Source organism: Lagopus muta, chromosome 2 (genome assembly GCF_023343835.1).
Source record: "Lagopus muta isolate bLagMut1 chromosome 2, bLagMut1 primary, whole genome shotgun sequence".
Lineage (NCBI taxonomy): Eukaryota > Metazoa > Chordata > Aves > Galliformes > Phasianidae > Lagopus > Lagopus muta.
In genome coordinates, this window is record NC_064434.1 from 57,262,600 (window position 1) to 57,282,890 (window position 20,291).

The 20,291-nt window shown below is 34.8% G+C and overlaps 1 long non-coding RNA gene across 1 annotated transcript; it reads left to right on the forward strand.

The window, feature by feature from the left end:
- The first annotated feature begins 411 nt into the window (after positions 1–411).
- Positions 412–20,037, forward strand: LOC125689358 (uncharacterized). The gene is made up of 3 exons (XR_007375213.1): positions 412–468; positions 12,329–12,457; positions 16,702–20,037. It is a non-coding gene; the product is annotated as an uncharacterized LOC125689358 (long non-coding RNA).
- The last annotated feature ends 254 nt before the right edge of the window (positions 20,038–20,291 follow it).

A 20,291-nucleotide genomic window follows, 5' to 3' on the forward strand; every position in this document is an offset into this window, starting at 1 on the left:
TAGTAATCTTTAGGCAAAGAAAAACAACATAAATTTTTCAGAACAAGTTTTCTTGCTGTAGGTTAAGAAGATGTCTAGATTTTAACTAGTAAACACCAGAATGCAGATTACCTACCCAATATTACAACATGCTAGCAGATATGATGATATTGTGATGACTAGTTTCTTCTTCTGATTTTTTTTTTTTTTTAACAAAGTCATAATCAACCTTTCATCATGGATTTCTCATCTGGTATATGGGAACAGATAGGTCATGGCCTGAACCAGTGATTGGGCATCTGGTGAAGAGATGGAGTCATCCCTGGGAGCACAGGTGCAAGCAATTCACTTTCACAACCGGAATGGATGGATGCAGAATTCCCCCTTCCCTAGCCTCATTTAAGGGCTGTTAGCTGAGAAGGAAGCATCTCTACATAGAGATTGCTGCCCTATGGGAATTTTCAGCAAGCCCCTACCTTAGGGAACTGAGTAAGTTGTGGGGTTTTTTTGCTTATTATTGTTATTATTACTAGCTTATGACCAATACCATTCACAGAGCATACTTAAACTGCTCAGAGGCAGTTAAGTCCTTCCCCTCATCTGATACTTCTGGGATTAAATTCTCATGGGATATGAGGATGATGTAATTCTGTAACTGCTGCTTCGAAGAATGGAAAAAGGCTGTGTATGGGAACTGCTGAGTCACAGCCTGAACCTCTGATTGATCACCTGAGGTAAGCCAAGAGTCAGCCAGAGGAACACAGGTGAAGGCAATTCACCTGTGCTGCCGGAAGACCTATTTAAGAGCTGGCTACCAGTGGGGAATGATCTTGTCTGGAGATCCCTCCTTCTGGTGTTTTGTGGTGAGCCCAGCATAAGGGTAAGCCTTCCATTTATTCTCTTTTGTTATCATAGTCTACTTTGCCTAACTCTCCTGTTTATTTTGTGATTATAATATCTTAATATCTATTGATTATACAGGCTGTCACAGCATGTCTAAAATCTTGATTGTATTCTCCAAGTAATGCAATAATAAATTGAAGGGTGTTCCCTCCCCTGCTCCCTAAGGGTGTTTGTAGTTCTCAAAAAAGTTAGAAAAGTCTCTTAAATCTATAACTAAGGTTATAAGCTATAAGCCTAGCTTTTTCTGAGGAGTATGCAGGTATTCAGGAGTGACTACGTACCACACCGTACAGACTTTGCTTTTAAACATCTTGATTGAGCATTAGTTTAGGATGGCCATTAAAAAAGAGACAATTCTGATCCATAGATGTGGTGGAACTGGAGACCTAGTTCCTAAAAGGAACTGTGGATGTAGAGATGTTTGTGTGAGGAGCTGCTGGTTTGGAGACCATTCCCATGCTCACTCTATGTTTAGGTTTAAATCTCATATTGCAGATGAAGTTAAGTTTAGCATTTTAGGACTGTATTTGTTAGAGAGAGGGAGACTGTAAGTGTATATGAAGTGGAGTTGGAAAACAACATTCCTCTGCTCACCTTTTTTAAAAAAAAAAAAAAGTGGAAGACATAGAAATAGTTTTGCTTTTAACATAAGTTAATAAAAATATATACATCTTTATCTTCTGATCCCCAATTGTCTGCCAAGTATTCACTTCCTTGCTTTATTCTGTATGAAATTTGTATGCAGCTGTTTTGCAATATGCTTAAAACTACTTTTTCATTTAGAAGTTCAATGCCATTAACTCCGATATTTGCACCTGAATTATAGTAATTTACTTCAAAAACTAGTTTTTATTTGGCTTTCTGGATAATTATTTTATCAGTTTAATGCAGACAAAAATAAACAGATATTCAAACAGAACACTTCACCACTTAAATTAAATGAGAAGAGAGAAAGGGAAGAAAACTAGACAGAACTGGCTCAAGAAGTGGCCAGTAGTAAGAATATTCCCACTTAGAATACATCTGTAACTACTACTTCAATACCAGCTACAAAATATTTTGGCTTGTTTGTCACTTGAATTTATCTGGTTTCAGGTTTTATGCACTGACTCTAATAGGTCAAAGATTTTAACCTACTAAATTAAGAAAATTGTTGGTATCTGATGCTTGCTTCCCATTAAAATGAAAATACTTTCTTACTAACTTATATCTCTAGCTTGTCTTACGAGCATTTAGGCCTCATTAAGAAAGCCTAGCATATTGTAATTCAAAGAGGTTTTGTGGAAATTCCATGAATTTTGAGCAAACTACATCTTGTTTCAACATTTTTAAAAAGTGGAGGCATTCTCACTGTGAATGAATTTCAGTATTGCATCTCTTTAAATCTAATAACAGTGAAACATTATTGCCTTGTTTCTGCTTTTCCTATTAGTCTTTTTGCTATGACACCTCACTGACAAGAAACATCAAGTTGCTTGTCCACTAAAGCTCTTAAGTTCTCCTTGGAATCTTGATTTTCATTATATGGCCCTTCCTTATATGTAAGTTTCCTGTACTGCTTTATAGAAAACATCTTGCTTCTCATTTGGTTCGGTTGAAACTGATTGTATGTGGGTCCATTTTACTTAGAAATACTATATCAATCGAGTTTCCTTGTTTTCGTCTTTCAGAAGTCATTGTTCCAATAGGTATGTCATCCATCAGATTTACCAGTGATTTTTTTTTTTCTTGTTTATTCCTGCACCATTACTTAAAATACTCCAACAAGCAGAATGCTGAATAAACTAATCTCTATAGAGCTCCACTGGGAAGAGAGATTTGGTGCTCAATCCCAGTTGACAAATAATCCTTTGAGATTCATCTTTGGGTTAGTTCTTAATTTTTTTTATGTAATTAATTGATATTATGTAATGGTAATTGGAATTCAGGACCACAATGTAATATATCATGGCCTGACTATATGGCATCTGTACATCTATATTTTGAGCCAAATTTATTATCTAATCAAACAGGTTTATTTGACTAGATCTAATTTATGTAAAACCATCTTGGCTGATGTTAATTTTGTTGCTATTGCTGAACTCCTAATCAGTGAAATTTTATACCAGCATTTCTGTTTTTGTTTAGAACTGATACAAGGCTTACCAGCTATTGAATATGGAAGATTAACATTTTTTTCAAGCTGCTGGAGTTTTCTTGTCTGGAGATTTATTAAAAGTAAACATCAGGGGAACAGGTATCTCCTCAGTCAATTTTTAAGTACTCTTGAGTATTATCTCAATTGAATATATCTATGCATGGTAGATTATTCTTGAGGTTTCACAATACATAGTTCTGTAACTTTTTTTTTTCCCCACCAGTTTTATATCCTAAGATGTAAAATATGCTCTCACCCTCTTTCTGAGAAATTAAGTCAATGCCTCACATGGAGGCAAGACACAGGCATCAGATTTGCTCAGCTGGAGCCAGGCTCTGTAGCCATCACAAAGATGTAAAATTAATTCAGATGTCTATAAGACAGCAGTTTTAAATTACTCTGGAAGAACCTCTGGAAACAATGGAGAGTCTCAGGTTTTTCAGCAGTGTCTTGCTTCTTGGCTTTTTGCTGAGTTTAGAACCATAATCTTAGATAAGTTTCTTAGATAAGTTCTTTCAGTATTGACAATAGGTACTCCTGATGTCTTTCTCCATTGCTACAGGATAAGTTTGCACTCTATCACAATCATTCCACTTTTCTTGATTGGTATACTAAACAGTGTTATTAGTGATTTTGTTACATCTAGCTTGCATTGAATGCTGCTCTTAGTTCTCTCATTCATGAAATAATTCTAGAATATTTATGTTCACTTATCAGTCTTTTAGTTTAAGAAGAACTCTGCCTCAGTTAAAATAGCTACGTAATACTGTATGTCATCATTCCTACATCTGACCTATACTGGCCTAAAGGATATTCCATAGCACATGACATGTGAAAGGAGAAGTTAAAAGAGGGAAGGGAATTTATCAGTCAGACTTCTGTTGATCAGGGACAAGCTGTGCATTGGTCAATGGGTGGTAAAAAACTGCTTATACATCAATTGTTACAGCAAATGTATATAAATATTATATATAAATATCTCCCTCTTCCTTTTCCACATCTTAGAAAACAGTTTTTATCTAAACTCATGCGTTCTACTTGGTACTTTTTTTCCCATTCTCTCTTATCCCTTGGGGGAAGGGGGGGAACTGCATGATGCTTCACTATCTCCTGGGTTAAAACACAACAATTCTGAGAAACGAAAGCACCTGATGCAGGGATCAGAGCCACATTTCCACAGAAAGTGCTGTAGGATCAAGTTCGCAATAGGAATGGACAAAATAGATGGCCAGCAGATATAACCCCATTTACAGTTTGTGGAGATCAGGCCATCGTGCTCATCCAAGAGCACTTCCCATTCATCCTGCAGAAACAAACGACAATTAGTTAGCAGCCTGGGCAAATGGAGCTGGTCATGAAGAGTAGTAACCAGAGCTGGCTCCCCCTGCATACAGAGGGCTCACCTGCTGCTTCCATTGCACAGCCTTGGTGACAGGGAGGTGCTATTACATAGCATGTCTCTCTCTGCCTCTTCTGAGTTCACCTCTCCTTGAGGATTTTTCTTTCAGCCTCCTGCAAATTCATCTTTTTTTCCCTTTCACCTGTTCCCTGTTATATAACATTAATAAGTTGAAAGTGATATTTCTAGTTTCCAACATCCAGTGTCTTGGACAGTCTTCAGAGTGTAGTTGCTAACTTACATGAATGGTACATTTTTCTTAGTGTCCTTCATTTCAGTCCTTTCTATAGAGCTACTTCTCTCCACTTACCTTCTCTACTACTACAGCACTTCTCCACTGCTCTCTCTCTGCCCCTCTTGTCATCAAAATTTCTCTCCTATTGTGTACGAAGAGTATTTCTCCCCTATTCCCACTACCTCCTTGTAGGATGTTTAGATGCAGTCCCAGCAGGTCATCCTTCTAAGCAGCAGATTTTTCCTGTACTGCTACTTGCTGTCCCCATGCTTTCATCTTATTTCAGGCCAGGCAAATGGCATGTTACTGCCCTTTAGTCTCATGCAGCAAGGCTTTTTGGTCAGCTTGTCCTATTCCCTTGTATAGTGGGGTTATGAATGGCTAACACCCTCTCAGATTCTTGTCAAGCTCTTTGGTGTGTTTGTTTTTACAGCCATAAAATGTTAGGTATTCCTTTCAAGGCAGTACATATTCACTAACATAATTAAAAATAAATTTTGTTAATGAATTCTTCATAGTCATTCCTTACCTTTCTGACTTCATAGGGGACAATCCTTTCTGAACTTGGAAATGTTAGGGGGGAGAGGGGAAAGCTGATGCCTAATGGCCCCATCTCACCTATTCTCACAAACTCTCGTTGTGTCACCCGGTTTAAGATTTAACAGACAGAAAATGTTTCAGCATAGCACTTTATTCCCCAAATTTAATCTGCAGTTCTGACCAGCCGCACCTTAGCTAGGGCCACAGCAGTGCCTGAACTGTTCCATCACATAACAGCACACAGCTGGCATCTGTGCATCTCTTTCATTTGTTTTTAGCCTGATTGATTCATTTTACACATAAGTGATCCTAACACACACAGCACAGCCCACTGCTAGTCACATGCCTTGCTCTGAAGATTTTGATACCTTGATTATGTAAATAGAGGAGGTTGTTTGGTGGAGCTTTGAGGATAGAACAATAAATCACCTCAACTTGAACACAAATGAATTTTGAGCCTTATCATATAATTATAATATTATCTGTTAACTGTTGTTGTCTGACCAGGATAGAGGACATAGGAGCCCAGAGATTATTACCTACTGGCTGTGATTTAAACTGGTTGACATTAGTTAGCTTTCTGGGAGGCTGTGAAGAAATGGCTTCAGTTTTCAGAATTTGGACTGTGCTTCTTTACGAATACTATTTCCACTTACCTGGTGCTCAGCTTTCTGACTCAGGCACCTTAAAAACCTGACTCAAGGCATCTTTTAGAAGTGTCTTAATTTTGGCTGGGACAGAGTTGTTTTTCTTCAGTGTCTGGTAACTTCTGGTTTTAGGAGAAAAACAAGGTTGATATCACACCAGTGTTTCTGGTTGTCACTGAGTAGTTATGTATGGAGTCAAGGATATTTTAGTTTTCTTGTACTGTCCTGCCGGCAGGGGGCCTGAGATGTACGAGGTGTTGGGAGGTGATAGGACCAGGACCTAACTGACCAAAGGGATATCCCATGCTATACCACATCATGTCAAAGGCAAGATTGAAAAAGGGCAGAGTTCATCAGGCAGACTGCCTCTGCACAGGGACTACATGGCACTGGTCAGTGTGTGATGAGACTGATCATGTTTCACACGCACATATAATTGTTATAACAATTACCCTTTTTTTCTTCTTCCTTTCTTCTGTCTTTGTAAATAGCTTTTATCTCAACGCATGAGTTCTACTGTTCATTTATTTTTATTCTCTCCCCCATCCCATCAGTAAATGACTACATAGTGCTTAGCTATGTGTTGAGTGAAACAGCAATCAGTTTTTTAGGATTTAATCATTTTTAGTTATTATTATACTGGCTATTGTCTTTTCTACTCCACATTCCTTATGTATAAGAGGAAAAAATATCAAATCATATATGTGGTGTACATACATGGTTATCATAAATAAGTTATTAAAATAAATGAATTTTAAAAAAGAATTTATTTTCGTTCTTTGTCTCCTTTTACAATCCGTGTCATTAGTAAGTTTTTAACCAACATTGTTCTTCACAATTATGGAACTATTTTTTACCTTCATTCATTCTTTTTAAAACTTCATATTTTCATTCATACTTCTCTCATTGTTTATTATATTACAATTCCTTACAGGTCGTAGATTTCTTCTTTAAAAATGCACAGTATCTTTCAGAAACTCCTGAATAGCAAAATATTATAACAAAACACTAGTACTACAAAGCTGCTAATTTTTTCCTGGAGGATACAATAAACTTTCTATGCACCCAAATGTGCTTTTCCTGATGAAAAAGCCAAACAGATATTGTAGCAGTTACACTCAGGGAAAGATATTCTCCAGCTTTTCTAAGTCTATGTGCATAATTGCAATTTTAAATAGCAAAAACCCTGGCACTGTTATTTTGGACTGAGACTCCCAAACAACGAAGAACTTGTTTCACGACATGACTCGGGATGTGATAAGTTATTTGCACTCTGGCTTCAGTTATGTATTGCATCAAGTGATAAAGATGTAAGTGCAAGCACTTAACAAAAGTAGTCTTTGTACTAAATCTAAATAATTGAATATTTTTTTTCAAGCATTGGTAAGTCTGAGGAGAAAAAAAAATGTAGAACAGTGAAGAATGACGCTGATTAGCTGAATTTATGAAAAAATGTTGCTTTTGTGCAACATTTTACCATTTTAACTAATTTTACCATTTTAACTAATTTTACCATTTTGCCAATATTGTGTCAACTGAGAAACAAAAGGGAAAAGAATAACGTGGTCTTGTTTTTAAAGTGTATTTTAGAAGCTGATCTGAGGCATGTATTCTGAAGATGGAAAATTGGTTTTGTTTTGAGATGTGCTGTTGAGTAATTTTTTCACATCTTGTTTAAACAATAAATGAATTTCTTTTACATAGTTTTATGAAGATAACATAGAATATATAATCTTGATGGCTCATCAAGCTTTAACTTTCAGATTATTTTCTGAACGGAATTGATGCATCAGTAGATAAAGGTTCATTTAACGTCACTAATTGTAATTGCACAGGGATTGTTCACTATGACCAGAAAAAAAAATGATAGACCTGTGAAATTACTCAGACATCTCTAAAATTATGAGCACACATTAATTAAAGCAAGAATGCATCTTCTGCCTCATAGTTGCTAAAATGCTTTTCAAGGACTGGACTGGACAGTACTTGTACATGATTTGAGGAAGTACAACCTATAGGACAGAAGCTAACAGGCCTATATTCAGTGCTATATCTACTTATATGACATAGGAATTGTAGTGATATCAACTAGTGAGCATCATTCTTGAGTTAATTTACAAATTTAGGAGAACAGAACCTTTTATAATGCTTTACTATTACAATGATTACAATACACTGTAAATATCTTAAAAATTTGAAAAATAAAACAAAAATTTAGGTTTTGCAAAAAATGCCTAAGGACGTGCACACAAACTCTCATAAAGACTGGTGCCTCTAGGCAGCATTGAAGAATATCAGGCATAGTAGGTAGTACTATGTCTTCAGATTACGCTGAATTTTTAGAAAAAATAAAGGGATGGGGGATTGGTACTCAGACAATCAAGATCCCCCAAAGTGGAGTATGGATAAATTATCTGTGTTTTAGCATAGTTTACTTTAATGATTTATGGTAGCAACTGTATTACTTTGCAATCTTTAAGAAAGGTTTTGCTTAGCTCAAACTTTAGCATTTACTTTAAAAGATTCAAGTATGAGAAACTGTAGAAGTTGGCAATCTGGTTTGAAGTTGTAGGAAAAAAACAAGTAAATATGGTGACCTCATTAGATAAAATTCCTCAGCACAAATTTGGGGAAATAATTATATGTGTTCATCCTTAATTGTATCACATAAATCAGATCCCCAAACTTAGGGTCTGGCAAGGCAGGTAAAAGTTACCTGACAATTAGAGATGGTATTTCCATTCAGCAGTCTTTACATTTTGGCATTATTTTGATTTAAGGAAAAAATAAATTAAGAAGATGAGTTAAAGACAGCGTCAAATGATAATTTCTGCCTACCAAGGAGAGACACCCCCCTCCCACCTTTAACCATATCTCCCTGTCAATACCATGTTAGCTTAGTCATTGCCACCAAGTGAGCTGGCTAATTACTGTCTTCCTACCCAAATTGTAGTTGCATTTTACTCTCTAAGTAGAAAGTGAAATAAGACCACAGCCTACATGAAGCACCTAGCTACTCTTCATATGTTTTAACTTAGTAATTGATAGGTCTTACCGGTTCTTATCATTTTGCTCTTTGTCATGCAGAGAATGACAGTAACTTTGTATATTAACTCATTTAATTATAATTGTAGGGGGGAAAAAAGGTGTTTAATAGTGGAAAGTGCCTGTGAAAGAGATTCCATTTAATTATGCAAACACTGCTAGGTGATGTAAAGTAATAAGTTGCGCATTTTCCATATTAGAAATATGAAAAAGATATTCCTTCTGTTTTTGTACTAGCAGACAGAATTCTTGTATTTTTGTCAGCATGTGTAAAAGTAACTTTCTGCGTACTTCGCGTTCCATTTATGTTTACTTGTAACTTATGACAATGAATATAATGGACATTAAATATATCATTTACATTTTTATAATACTTTTTGTTGGTTCCAAAAATTTATGAAGCTCCTCTGGTAAGTACAATATTTGTACTTTTTCTTTCTTCCCTCCTTCTTTCTTTCCTGTTTTCCTGCAGGCAATGTTCTACCAGTATTCACTAAAATCTGCTAAAATTAGTCAGGCCTTTGCTTTGAGAACTCTCACCCTACTTATTGTGTGAACAGAAAGCAAAGAATTCTAGAGGGGGAAAAAAAAAGACATGATTCTTTCTTTCTGTAATAGCTCTACCAAGGAGAAATAGATTTTGAAATACAGGCATATGGATCTTATACCAAGACAATGATTAAATTATTCCTCTGCCACATTCAAATACTACAGCAGTAAGTGTCATAGAAAATCCTCATGTGAATATTATTTTGTACTGAGATGATAAATTAGGTGGTGTGTAGTATTCAAAGCATGTTGCCAAACTCTGAACAAGAGAATGGAATGAAATACTGAACTTTTGCTCATTCACTGAGAGTAAGTCTTCCTGGGCAATGAACAAAGCTGGGAATCAGTCAGAAATAGTTCATTGAAAAGACATTTTCAAAAGGAGGATGTATAACCTAAACTAAAGGTTATCAACATTAATTCTGGTATTTCCTAAGGTTGGAGATCTTGGCGTTTAACCTTAATGATCTTCAATGTATTTTTAGATGCATTTTAATAAATGTAATCTTAAAAGCTCCCAATAAAGAGTGAGATCCTATTGTACTAGACTACAAAAAACAGTAAGAGAAAATGACTGCCCTTAAGTAGTTTTTTGTATAAATATGTGCAGGTTTTTTTTTTTTTAAGAGATTGATGTTGTTCAGAATAGGAACAATAGGGCTTTTTCTCTTGCAATGCCTTTCAAATTGAGACAGAGATGAGAGCAGCCAAGTGTCTCCACCAAAGCTGTTATCAAAAGAATTACTTTACCATAGGGTTCTTAGCTAAAGGTCAGGGAGTTGCTGCAGCTCTGCCCTTCTTGTGTTTCTGAAAGGGAAGCAGCTCTCCTCTAAACCCCAGATAGTCAGGACAGGCTCCTGAAAATGAAAGAGAAGGTTCTGCTATAACAAAGATCATAATTTCCTGAGCTATAAACAACTGAATCACATACATTTTGTAGCTGACTTTTTGAACATTGCTAGAGAACACTTTCTGTAAGATTTAGAAATCTCCTAGCCTTTACAGACAGCACCTAACCCAGTATTTTGTGCACACAAACTAAGCAGTCTTATTCTTTCTGATTGATTTTTGAATTGATATTGACTTTCTGATTCACATTCACCTCACTGAGTACCTTTCATTCATCCATCATATTTCTAGCGTGCTCATCACTGTAGCCCGTCAAGGCTGCACATAAATCATGTGATAAATAATCACACGACAGATACCTATGCAAATGATTATTTCTTTGCCAGTCCCAATAATTTAGTATATTTCAAAACTGCAGGAATTATAATCCCTTCCTTTCTCTTGGTGTATTTTACTGTACAGCCTATTTATTCTGATCTATTTGTTTATCTTAACCTTCCCTTATTATTTTCTGAGAACAAAAACACTTCTGAAGAAATGAAGCTAGTGAGCATTAGAAAAGTCTGCATGAAATCCAAAGTAATTTCATGCCGGTGAAAACATCATGTATTACAGTACTGTAGTTCTATCTATTGCAGAGCTGTAGACTGATTTTATTATGTAAGGTTAACACAAATTTAAAAATTAAAAAAAAATAACCAGGAAAAAACATACAATCCAGTTTTGCAGTCCCTTAAATGTATTCTGGAAGAGTGAAAACAACTGAGTGATTTGAAAAAGATATTAAAATGTTGCCTTTATCCTCAACATAATAGGTACCCATGAATATTTGGATTCTTATTTTTCATTTTAATAAAGTTTTACATTTTAATATTAAGAGCTATATTTCTTACAACATGATATTTTTCTTTTGAGTAAAAGAGTCCCATGGAACAATGATTTCTTTCTACTTTTCATACTGCCTACAGAATTGTTACAACAAATTTTTGTTGCTGGAAATTTCAATCGGTATATGATAAAAGTCTCTTTTCTGAGTACTTCTACTACCATGGAATTTAATGAACATTCAATGAAAACTTAAGAAAATCTAGAGCACTCTTTACAAACAGTGACAGAGACCCAACAGTAAGAAAGAAGATGTTTGGTCTTTCAGTTTTTAGTTCATATTTCAGTCAGGTTCCCTCATTGTTACAACCTAAACGATTCCAAAAACTAAAGTAAGCAGTGACAGTGGCACAACATAATGTAATTATAGTTACTCAATAACAATCATATCTCTTTAATGAAAAAAAAAAAACTACTTGTCAAAGTAAGTTTAAATGTAAATTTGATGTCTCTGTCCCTGCACATATGATAGAAAATGTCCCATGCCCCCAAAAATAAGTAAACAAACAAGCAAAACTAAACCATTAAAAGAGAGGAAGAAATATAGGACAGAAAGCAACAGATTTGCATATTTATTTTCCTCTCTAATTACAAAAAAAAATTTCCTTGCTATTTAAGAACTAATAAGAAATGACTAAAATAGCTTTCTTGAAATTGATTCAGTGCTACCATAAAATTCAAGCCCAAATGTCCTATGAAGTGCTAACTGTATCAAGTTTGTAACAAAAAATGGCTAAACTTTTTTGCCATTGAATCAGAATTCTGTAACTAATTAATTTTCAATTAATTGATAAAGATATTATTTTCCATCACAGACATAAATACCAAAGCATTTTTTTCAATTCCAGTTTTTACATGAAACAGACCTTCTCTTGAGTGAATACTATGATTCTAATACCTGAAGCATACTGATTGAATAGATACTGGAAGTAATAAGATGTTGTCCAATTACCAACTGCCATAAGTAACAAAAAGATCACAGCTCGTACATTTGTTTTGCCTTTCGCCAAATTCTGAGAGTGTGGGGAAGTGGCTGTCACAATGGAAGAGGAGGACCTGGGTAGGTTTGGCCTCTCTATTTGGAATTGTTCTTGCTGCCCATCATCAACAAGAATCCACGAGAATCACTTCTAATCCATCTCTTCTTTTTTCTCTCTTAGTTCTGTAGTGGGTTCAATCATGATGTGAATTTTCATCCTGGAATGGCAAGAGTGAAGTTCTCCTACGTTTCTGAGAGGTGTTATCGCAAAGGCTGAGATAGACTCAGATACCCTAGGAAGTGAAGAGCTGTAAGTCTTGGCTTTTTTATCCTTATGGCTTTTTCTCCTGGGAGAGGCTGCTTTTGCTCAGCAGCCTTATGTCCCTATTCCTGTTTCAAGGCATGTAATTCTTCTTGTAAAGGGAGCATAGAAACTTTCTAGTCTGGGGTTATACTTGAATTTAGATCTCTTCATGCTTTAGTAAACCTAATGTATACTGACTAGTATCAAAATACACCAATGGTGTTTTCTTTAGGCATCCATATTTATTTGTACATTTGGAAAGAAATCTTTCAGCTACATCAGTCCTCCTGAACTTTAACCACTGGGACTTCTCTGAGGATGTATTTATGTTTCTTCAAGATCAAGACTTAGATCTTCCAAAGATGACTGAAATTGTTACACAGATAGCAAGGGGAATTTTTTAAATTATCATTTTTTCTGCTACAAATTCAATATTTTTATTTCTTTCTTTGTATAGTTCTTATGTGTGGTACTGTCCTTACAGTAATTAGACACTGTTTCAATGATTTTGTTGAAGTATTTGTATATTCTAATAACTTGTATTCTCATAGATAATGAATTTACATCTGTTCAGTTGCCATTTCTGGAATACATCATACTGACAAATGATTGATTAGATTTGACAGAGGAAAATGAAGCGTGCTTGACGTAAAGTGTCAATACAGCACTAGCAATAATTTTATGTATAGCTGAGCAGATGGTTTACTTGTTTTCAACTATATTTGTTTATTTCCCATTTATGATTATAAATAAATTTCAGATGCTTCTCCTTCCTTCCCCTCTTTTCCCCTTCTCTCTTCTCCCCACTTCTACTCCCTTTCTATCCCTTCTCCTTGTCTCTTCTTGCCTTTTTTTTCTCCTTGTACCTCCTTATCTCTTGCTTTGCCCCACCTTGTCTTGCCTCACTTTTCTCTATTCTCACCTTTGCTGTCCTGCCAAGTCCTGGAGCATTTTTGAAATACAGAATTTAACAATACCAAAAACTTATATTTCCTAAAGCAGTGAGAAAAATAAAAATATTTTAATTATTGCATACTCAGCATTTGTTGGGAAAAAAAAAAAAGGAAGACCTAAGTTATTAACTAAAAAAATGTTCACAGTATCCATAAAAGACCTCCTTAAAAATGGGTAAAATATTTGCGTTTTATGTGAGCACTTGTAGGTATGTTCAGCAGAATGTTAGATACCTATTACATAGCAAATGTGAATCAAATGTGAATCAATTTTAGGGTAGTAAAACATTATTAATAGATAAACACTGTTTTTCTATTAATGGTTAAATAATAGAATGGGAGATTAGGCATAACTACCAAATACTCCACCAATCAAAGCAAGCTGTTCATGAAAATGCATTTGTCATTAATTTTCATCCAACATTAATAGGTAATGAGTATGTGGAATTGGAAAATGTATTTCTCTGGTATTTCCAAGCTTAATGTAGTATCAGCACCTCATACCTTCTTTTATTGTCAAGTTCTGTTGCACAGCAAAATCAAATCAACTGGTAAATGGACATGACACTACGTTCTGATCAGTTTCAAGTTGAGGAACTTTGAATTAGCAACAAACTCTTCTGGAGAAAAGGAGAAAAATTGACCTTCCTTAAGAACACAGTTCTTACTGTCTCAAAAACAATCAGTTTATCTCTGATATGGATGGCTGCATCTCTAAAGGTTTAGCAGCTTGAAAAAAAAGATCCTAAGGCTTAGATTTCTGGATGCAAGCATTTAAAATCTTCCATTCGTTTTACTCTGATATGCAATAAGGCTTCAGGTATTTCTTCTCACCTTTTTTTTTTCCTTCAAGTTTTGTTTGGATTTGTGCTTTCTGAGATGTGATACAAAAATCTTCAGATGCAGAATTGCAACAAGGATAGTGGGAGTTATCAATATAAGGCATCTAAGTCTTAAGTATTTAAGTGTTTCTTCAAGTGACTCCATATGATGTGAAAGAAAATTCCCTCAACCTAAGTGATATTTAAATTTCTTCAAAACAGCATTAGGAAAAGCAAGGTTGTTCTGTTGGCTTTATACAGAACAAAATTATCCCACGTAAGATGACTGCCTGTTGTCTTGGGATCAAGTCTGAACTTTCCACTTTCTTCAGCAAAGGGAGATCATGTATAATCAATGCTGATAGCATTAAGTGGAACACTCATTCTCTGGTTGTTTTTTTTTTTCCTAACTGATTTCAGAATCACAGTAAAAAAAAAAAAAAAAAATCACAAAATACGAGAAAATCGAGGAATCAGTTTCTTGAGGCTTTAAAGGAAGATGTGAATGGAAAAGCAAATGTGCTTCTACTAGTATCAGCAAATGTAATGTGTGTTGTCACACAGAAATACCAATTTGACAAAAAGAAATCTTTTTCACTGGAAAAGCAAAAATTCCAATATATTATTCTGGAGAAATTGGACCTATTGTGCATGCACTGTAAAGGTAGACTGTAGTTCTACAATAAATCTGATATGCTCTTACAATTAAAAAAAATATATATATTGAAGTGTACAATTGATTTGAATTTCTGTGAAAACCAAATGAACACCTACATTTCGTTTGTTGGATAAATGTTCCAAATCGGAGAAAAATATGCACCTGATTACTCTTTGTAACAGTCAGATTGAATTAATATAAGTGAATTAGCACCTGTTTTGAATGTTTCTTTTGATAGTTTTTAAGAAAGAGTTCTTATTTTTTTAATTTTAAAATGATATTTAGCTGGTAAATTGAAGTACAATCATTGAAAATGTCTATCGCTGGACTAAATATTTCATTATTATTTATATTTTGTCACAATTTAATTTTTCTTTTTTAATTTCTATTACAATTCAATAAAAAAGTTCTAAAATCCTTCTGTTTTCACCAGATATTTAAAAAATTCTTTTTTTATCTTCAATGACAGCAAAAAATCTAAGCTGAAAGCATTCTCAAAAACGTTACATTGCATTCAAGTAAGTGTTGTATTTTCAGTCTTAGTCAGGGACTGACTGCATAAATATATATTATTAATTGCAAACTAAGGAAATCTCTTCAGGTTTCCATGTTAAATTAGTTACTAAATAGAAAATTTCTTTGTGCGCTATTCAATTTAGGAAAGTGCAAAATGAGCAAATTCTGTCTTTTGATGCATCTCTACATATTTCATACTGTAGTAGTGTTATAAGTACATTACATCTCTTTGTGCTGTGGAGAATTCTTGTTAATTACTCATAATTCAGATGTTAATTGGTATTCTTTAGTACTTTATTTGAACAGTAAAGGTTTTCATACACTTAAGCTATTGAAGACATTGAAATCTGTTTGGTGATAATCGGTAATCAAGAAACAAGGGAAGGCTCAGGGGAGACCTCATTGTATTCTACAGCTTCCTGAAGGAAGGTTGTGATGAGGAGGGGTTTGGTCTCTTCTCCCAGGCAACAAACATGGCCCAAGGAAATGGCTAGAAGTTGTGCCAAAGGAGGTTTTGGGTTAGACTTAAGGAAGAACTTTTTCTCTCAGAAAGAGGTCAGCACTGGAATGGCTGCCCAAGGAGGTGGTGGAGTTGCCATCCCTGGCAGTGTTCAAGAGGTGTCTGGATGACGAGCTACAAGACATTAATAGCTTGTGGTAGCAGTGGTAGTGGGAGGATGGTTGGACTAGATGATTTTGTAGATCCTTTCCAACCTTGTGGTTCTATGATTCTACAGGACAGCAGAATAGAATCAGTATAATCGCAGTTGCAGTGAACATTACCCTCCTTTGGACCAAATGGAATAGTTGGAAAAAATGGGTGGTGTTTTGAGTTCTTCTTCAAATTGCCTTTTTCTTCAAGTTATATCAGTAGATTTAACAAAATCATTAACCCACTTAAACCTTTGTTTTGTCTCTGCTCTTAGTCTGCATGGTTATAAAAACCCTTGCTGAATGATAACAGCATTGTGAGCCAAGACTCCCCATAATTCCAGTGGTAATGCTTATAAATATAATATGAAGCTCAAGATATTAAAAATACAAGTATATCAGAAGTTCAGAAAATCAGTTTTATTTAAATGTAAATTAACAAACTCTCCTTTCCTCCAGTCTAACAGAATTGCATAGTCCACTGATTTTAATTAAGATGGGAAAACTGTTTGGATTAAAAAAAAAAAAAATGACCCCAACATGTACCCAAAACTTAAAATGAAACTACTTTGAAGTGAATAGAAGAGGGGGGGGGAAAAGTTCTCTCCTATGTTTTTAACACTTTTTTTTTCTCTTCTTTTCTGTAAACAGAGACATGCACTGTGGCTAAAGAACAGTTTCTGGATTAGAGAGCTTATCAGCTTAAAATACTCTTGTGAAGAGTGGACACAGAGATAATGCTATTCTACCTATGCAGCTATGTCAGGACCTGAAGACTCGAAATATAACATTTTCCTTTTTGATGATATATATTTTGTGTCAGAACATGAGTACTTTTTATTAGAAGAATTAAATAACATTTCGAAGAAGTATGTGGAATAACAAATTATTTCCTCAAGGGATTCACCAGTATAAAGAGCCCTGGATGTCAAAGACATGCATAGTTGAATAACTTGTAATTTCAGTGGAAATTATTCCTTAAGCATAACATGGAGAGATGTGGATCTTGCCTTCCTAATGTATCTCTGAGCAGTGAAATACTAGAAGTACAAATTAGCAGGTATGAGTTAAAATAATGAAATTCTACTGCAAATATACACCCCCTACAGCTTGTTCTTTTAAGCATTGTAGTCTATGCCATCTGGTAATTGATTTAATAATCCATTTTCATAAGATCAAAAAAAAGCATAAGGTGAGTACCTACTTTAGCAAACATCAAACTTATAGTTTGAGCTAGTGATCTCTATAGTACAGTACAACTATTGTCCTATATAAATCCATTAAGACATTGCAGTAGGCCATTACTATTACTTGTTGTCTCTGCCAAGCCAATGTTGTCATCTCAGTTTGAGTTTATCCTAGAGTTAGGAAATCAATTATAATATCTATAACACCTTCAAATGTAATTGAATGAAATATACTTAATTTTCATGTGTTGTGAAAGGTGCAGAAGTATGCTGAGATTCTAATTTTCAGGGATCTGTTGATTTTTGTACAGAATTTTGCCCTTTGAATATATCTCAAAAGATATTTTCCAGGAAAATTGGTCTTCTGCACAATGGGAACACAGCTCAGTCTTCTGTATCTCTCCAGCACTCAGTGATGTGTACCTAAATCTCTGTAAAACTCATTTTGTACAGTCTTGATATATTTGTAGTTCTCTAAAGCAGCTACTGACAGATAACCGGTTATTTCACTATGAAGCCTATAATAACTGTTTATTTCCCAGTGAAGGTTTGTCAAAACTGGCACCTAGATACTGTGATTGCTGCTGTACAAATAGTTATAACTGATAAAGAAAACTAGCCTAAACAATATACTGCTGCTTCTGTAGAAGCATGTGTGCAAATACATAAATGGCTAAAAATCCTGATAGTTTCTCATATTTACATGTGGGGCGTTTTTGTTTGCTTGTTTTTTAATCCTCAGTAGCATTATTATTATATTATTATTATTATATACATTGTCTTACATTTCAGTCTGTCTTTGCTGGTCTAATTCCACATGACTCTTCTCTAAAAAGCAGCATAATTTGAAAGATTTTTAATGATAAACACAAATGATGTTGTATGCATGTATAAATAATTTTAAAATTATATACTTTTCTGACTGAGATGCAGAATGCTACCGTGCAAATCCATACTCATTAGGAAGGCTCTCACCTTCTTGTCTCTTGTCACTCTTCTCCATTCTTTTCCCAAAATTAAATCAAGTCCAACACTGTAATTTCTTTTTTTCTTCTCTCTGCTGTTATGCCAAAACCTCAATTTTTCATAGAAGATTCCCTCCTAATCTCCAGCTATAGGTTGCCATTTAGGGTCTAGAAGCTAGTGTAATCAATAAAAACTAATGTAACCACAATTTTTGGATGAGAAATAATGACAAAAGTTAATCAAATAACTTTATTATGCCATTGTTGAAACATTTTTGTTGTTTCTTATGTTTTCTGATTTTGTCATGTCTGAAGTAGCTGTTTAATTTGTGTGCATTTGTCTTCTAAAATGTCGCTATGTATTTTGAATAGATGGATCTCTTACAGAAAATAGATCCAGACATTATTTTTTCAGCAAACATGAATTTAATGTTTCTTGATTGCCAAATACATTTTTCATTTGATAATGTTAGTGTGGCTCCAAACAGAGGTTTATACACTTGCCTTTCAGAAAGAATACAACTAAATTAAGAAACATCTAAAAATTTTCTTTCCTATTGAGGAAGCACCTAGAACTAGGAAGTATAAACTATAGTGGAGAGTGTTGTGTAAACACAATTGTTCCAAAAGGGCTTAAAACTAGGATACTAGATAGATGGTAATGGGATAAAAGATGAAACACAAGTGGCTTCCAAACTGGCTTCCAAACTCTGAACTATGTGAACGTAGTAATGTGATTTATTGCCTCACAGTGATTTCCATCTAGAAGTTGAATGGATAAGAAATGGTCTGGTACAGAGCAAGTGCTGTGAATTGAAAAACATCAGCTATATGAAACATTGGAGAGTGTTGATATTTTATCTGCATTAATATTTCCTTTACCTTTGCATTCTCCACTACTTACTTCAGTTCTGTTGTACTGGTCAAATTCAGAAGATATAAATGTCCCCTCAAAATCTACATGTAGTTCTTCCTCTTTCCTGACTTTTTTTTTACCCCCAGCCCATTAATTACAGCCATTTCATATTGTGTTAGTACGGAGATTTAATGTACAGTTAATGCATGACTTTCTCATCAAGGACAGAGTGCGTGGAAGCTGCCTATATTACTTCCAAAACAAAGTTTGTTTTCCCCAGTTTGTTTTCCACTGTGCCTCACTGATTAATACTGCTGTATTTCAAGAAACTATTCTTCCAAGCCCCAGACGCAAGACACAAATCCTACTTTTTATCCTCTCTTCACACAGCATTTTCATCTCAATAATTGCTGATATGACCGTTAGCACTTTGTATTTCAACAAATAACAACACTGATTATAACCATGAATGTATTAGTCTTAATGTACTCTAAATACCTGGTTATAACTGCATTACAAGAGTTGTGGAGCAAGTCTTATAGCAAGGCACCAAAGCTAATGACAACAGTTACAGGAAGGACTGAAGTTCACAGTGAAATGTTGTTCATATCTCACTGTCTGGCTGGGTTGTATAGGTTTTCTTCAAATCTGTGTAAAAATAGGGTGTCCAGAAACTGTTTGCATAGGGCTCATGCTGTCTTATTTGCTTACTTTTATGGACATTAATTTCTTACCCATTAAGACAAAACCTGCCACTTTACCTGTTTCTAAAATCAAGAAATGTCTTTTGTATTTTCCACATATGTGGCAAACATCAGATGCCCAAGACTCTGCTAAAATTCAGAAATTTACCTAATTTGAAAGATGGAAGGTCAAAAGCAAGACTCTTAACAGCTTATCCTGGGAAATAAAAAATGATTTTTTTTATCGTTTGTGTTTTTAGTGCAATAAATATGTCCTTGATTTAAGTGGCCCTGAATGATGTCTGTGAAATACAGCATAATGTTGAGAAGACTGGGATCTGGGCAGAATGCTTACTGCAAAGTTCGGTGTGTACTTGATGTACCTTCAGCTGGGTGCAAGAGTACTGAACTCTTGGGAGCTGGAACAGTGTATTAATCAACTGCTTTTTTTTTTTTTTTTTTTAACATGTTGTCACTTGTTTTGTATATTAGGCATTCCAAAATTGTTGGCCCTCTCTGACAGAAGTGATTTTATGTGGCTCACTGGTGG